The following is a 4,573-nucleotide window of genomic DNA, read 5'->3' as shown; positions in this document are numbered from 1 at the left end:
TGTGTTGGTAATGTTTATTCCAAACTCAGGATATGATGTTTTCTTCAAAGTTTTGTTTTGTTTTTTGTGCTGGTTTAGTTCAATGTTCTTTTGTTTGGCTTGCAGCCAAATTAAGTGACAATGGATCTGTTTTTAACACCAAAGAGTTAATTATGGGCATCGCTTATGCCAGTTTCCCCAGAAATTAAACTGCACCTTTTTAAAGCATTCCTATAATTAGATGATGCCCTTTTTAAATATAAAGCTCTCAGGGCTTCATGGGTACAGTAAAGTTGGCAGGAAGTTTATTCTCTTTTTAAGATTTCACAGACAAAATGCAGAAGCTGTGTTTTAAAAGGATCCACCTTTAGCGGCAATAGCTTGAAGTAATCATGTTCTGTATGATTTTAAAAGTCTCATGTTGTTAATAGATCTCTCACTAAAACATGTTAAAACAGGAGTAGACATTTAAACATTTTTTTTTTTGTTCCAAAAACTCAACAGGGTCTCTGTTTGGAAGCTTGTGCATCCACTGAAACCTGCACTCTCATGACCTTCAGTGGCTGAAATAAGCGCTCTAACTTAGCATGCCTCCCGTAAATGCTCAGTAATGAGATTCACACAAATGAAGTAAATCTACTTCGTCTGTTTACTCTGTGGTCTCAAAAGCAGAAAGCACATATTATATTTGTAACACTTCAAATGGGTGATGGAGCTTAGAAAAAGTTATACAAAATATGTTATCAGATCAATACCAGCGGTGTCAGTAGTTCTGCGAGTAGTAACAATAGTAGAAGATTTGAACATCTAATCAGGCTAACGGCCAATAGCCGACACAGATTGTTTTTGTAATCTATTTTCCTTTTAATTCCAGGGAGTTTTGAGTAGTTTAACCCTCCATCACATTATAAGTTGATGGTTTCCTGTTTGCTGATTGGCCGGTTTCAGTAGAGAAGCTGAATAATGGTGAGTGTCGAGGTCCGGCGGCTGGTGTATCTGCAGAGAAACTGTTTTAATCAACAGAATCTGAATTATTTTCAATTCTAAAAGGCAATCAAACATTATTTATCAAAAGGTAATGTTGAGTTTTCTCCTCAGGAGGGAAAATGTGGCCACATCAGACATCTGGAGAAGGCCAAGTGACTCTGAGGTATTAACTTATTCAGTCATTTTGGACACATTGTGTTTGAATATCTCAATCTATGTGGTTGCTTACACACCAGGTGGCAGCATCGCTCTTGACTAATGTTTGGGTTTGATGTGTGTCTGGTTATAGAGGATGTCATGTAGTTCATGTAGGGTCAGATGAGGTAAAACAATGTGTTTGTGTTTATCTTTTGATCCGTTCTCTGTCAACATGATCCCACACTGCTTCAATAATGTTGAGGTCCGGGCTCTGGGGAGGATTCATCCCTCCATCAGACCTGCTGCCACTGATTTTCAGTCCACTTCTTGTGTATTTTGGCACAGCTCAGCCTTCTATTCCCTGCCATACTCTGTCTGATGCTGCAACAATGGGAATTCCCCCACTATAGGATTGATAAAGGTTTGTCTGATATATTTATATTTTATACTTCGTAGGGATTTATATTAAAAGGTGTCATGGTTGTAAGTATCCCCACCCTACATTTTAAATAAGCTTAAACCAGTGCAGAAAAATGGCTTTCTTCATTGTTGATACATGATATTTCATCATCACATGACAAAAAACAACATGGCACGGCAACTTCACTCAGGTGATCAAATCTTACATCAGCCGCCAACATCACCACCCATTCATTCCTGTGTCCTATTGACGAGAAATAAGAAAAACAAACACGTCCGGTTAAATTTTCAAAATAAAACCCACTGAAACAGAAAAATATAATAGAACTAGTAGCTCACTCTCTAATGGTTGGTATCGACAGTGACAGTATCAGCACAATCAGCCTCGTTCACTGTCAGGATCAAAGAAAAGTCACCTGTTGGTTTCCTTGACCAGGCAACTTTCTTTAAAATCGACGTTGCATGAACTAACTTCTATTTGAACTATTTTAATTGGATTGGATTACGACTGTACTGACTTCAGTGAAGTTAGTTTTAAGTTGGATATTCGACAGACATTCGCAAAACACTCCAACATTTCAAGTGCACCCGTATTGCAGACTTTACAGTAAACACACGGAGAGGACGACTGCAGCGTGTTCCAACTTCCTGTTTTCAAAATAAAATAAAATTTAAAAAATGTGATATTTAAAGCAGAGATGAGCTACTGTGTATAAAGTTATGTACTGTGTAGAAAATTATGAACATATATAAAATGTAAAAATAAAAGGTGTATCTCATGCAGCCAGTGTAGTTACATGATCCCACACTGATTTGGGGTCAATTGATCACATGACCTGGAAGCTATATGAGTTAATATTTTTTATGAATATTTATATGTAAATATTAGCCTTTTTGCTCAATAGCTTCCAGGTCATGTGATCAATTGACCCCAAATCGGTGTGGGATCATGTAACTACACTGGCTGCATGAGATACACCTTTTATTTTTACATTTTAGATCTGTTCATATTTTTTATGAATTTTTATATGTAAATATTAGCCTTTTTGCTCAATAGCTTCCAGGTCATGTGATCAATTGACCCCAAATCAGTGTGGGATCATGTAACTACACTGGCTGCATGAGATACACCTTTTATTTTTACATTTTAGATCTGTTCATATTTTTTATGAATTTTTATATGTAAATATTAGCCTTTTTGCTCAATAGCTTCCAGGTCATGTGATCAATTGACTCCATATCAGTGTGGGATTATGTAACTACACTGGCTGCATGAGATACACCTTTTATTTTTACAATTCAGTTCTGTTCATAATTTTCAATAAGTTTATACACAGTAGCTCATCTCTGCTTTAAATATCACATTTTTTTTTATTTTATTTTATTTTGAAAACAGGAAGTTGGAACGCGCTGCAGCCGTCTTCTCCGTGTGTTTACTGTAAAGTCTGCAATACGGGTGCACTTGAAATGTTGGAGTGGCTTGCGAATGTCTGTCGAATATCCAACTTAAAACTAACTTCACCTAACTGTATTTTGAAGGCTGGACCGGAGGGGGTTGACCTTATTAAAATGATTTTACAACAAGGAAATATTATTTTTACTCTCGCCGGCGCACGTCTCACATCACATGATTCCATCTCCTCGTGAATCGTAAAGATCAGCGCTTTCATCAGAATATGACTTTGAAAAAGATGCTGCCAGTGGTTGCGTGCCTGCTGTGTAAGTACTTTGCTCGAGCGGCTGATTTTAAACTAAAACTTTCTCCTGCAAAGCAAATAATAACAAACTTTTAGTTGACTCAGACTGGTTTCATCATCTGGTCTGAATCACATATTGAATCATCGGTTTGAAGGGAAGTGACTCTGTGCAGAAAACGATGAAACCCGTCTGATAAATCGATCGACTATCAATTAGATTAGATTAGAAAATACATTAAAGAAGAAAATCTGATGTTCGTGGACGCAGTTAACTTTCACTGGTGATGTCATCATAGGGAAATTCCATCACACCTCTGAACTGCTTTAGTGTTTTTCATATCTCGACTCGGCACCATTTATTGAACTGATTGTGACGAGTATACGTGCGATTTATAGGTTGTATTTTTATTAACGTTGTAATGTAACACAGTAAGTTGGGTTGGTTCCGTACACTGGTACCTTTAAACTCTGTTAGAGTTATAAACAATGTTTAAATGAGCATTAAGACAGAGATCATAAGTACAGTGAGGTTAATGATAAGTACACTATAGGGACCAGCTGTGGACACTATATAAACTGAAAGATGTAGGCTTGCATAGGTCTGGCAAGTAGAGACTCCATGTGGGAAGTCCCCAATAATAGTAAACTGTAACCTGTTTTTGTTTCCAGTGTTTCTATTCCAGGGATGTACTGCACATGCCCTCCAATGCAACGTTACTCGAGATGGACACCAGATGATTTACAGGGTCTCTGCTGTCTCAGAGAGGATGAAATGCAATGGTTACTCGTGGACAAACATGAGTGTAAGTTGAACTCACCACAACAGCCTCTTAACGTGAGCCTTTTTTTCCACCCACGTTTTTCATGACACCTGTTTTGCTTTGTCACGACAAGAAAACTAATTCAACTCGTGTAATAACTGCTTTAATTGTTGCTTCCGTTGTCCCTAACGCGTCTGTGGGCAAAATCAACGAGTCAGCATCCTCCAAAGCAGTCTTTACTTATCAAAATGTCTGTTACTAAAAGGGCATGTGCTCTGTTTTTTGTTAACCGTTGTTAATCAGGGACTAACTCTTTTCTTTCTTCATTAACTTTAGGGCAACGTCATAGCAACCCACTCCGGACACGTGGCTCCTGTGACTAACAGCAGCCCCGACAGCTTGACTTTGTCAGGGTGCCTTTTCAACGTTTCTTTAGAGAAACACTGCATATTGGAGGTATTAAACAAAAAATCAGTGGTGTCAAAAGTACACACATTTGTTACTTAAGTAGAAGTATAGATACTGCAGTTTAAAAACACTCTGGTAAAAGTTGAAGTATCAACTTGACCAATTTACTCGAGTAAAAGTGAA

The sequence above is a fragment of the Odontesthes bonariensis genome, chromosome 17 (assembly GCF_027942865.1).
Source record: "Odontesthes bonariensis isolate fOdoBon6 chromosome 17, fOdoBon6.hap1, whole genome shotgun sequence".
NCBI lineage: Eukaryota > Metazoa > Chordata > Actinopteri > Atheriniformes > Atherinopsidae > Odontesthes > Odontesthes bonariensis.
The sequence above is the reverse complement of the archived record's forward strand: the minus strand, read 5'-3'. Positions refer to the sequence as shown.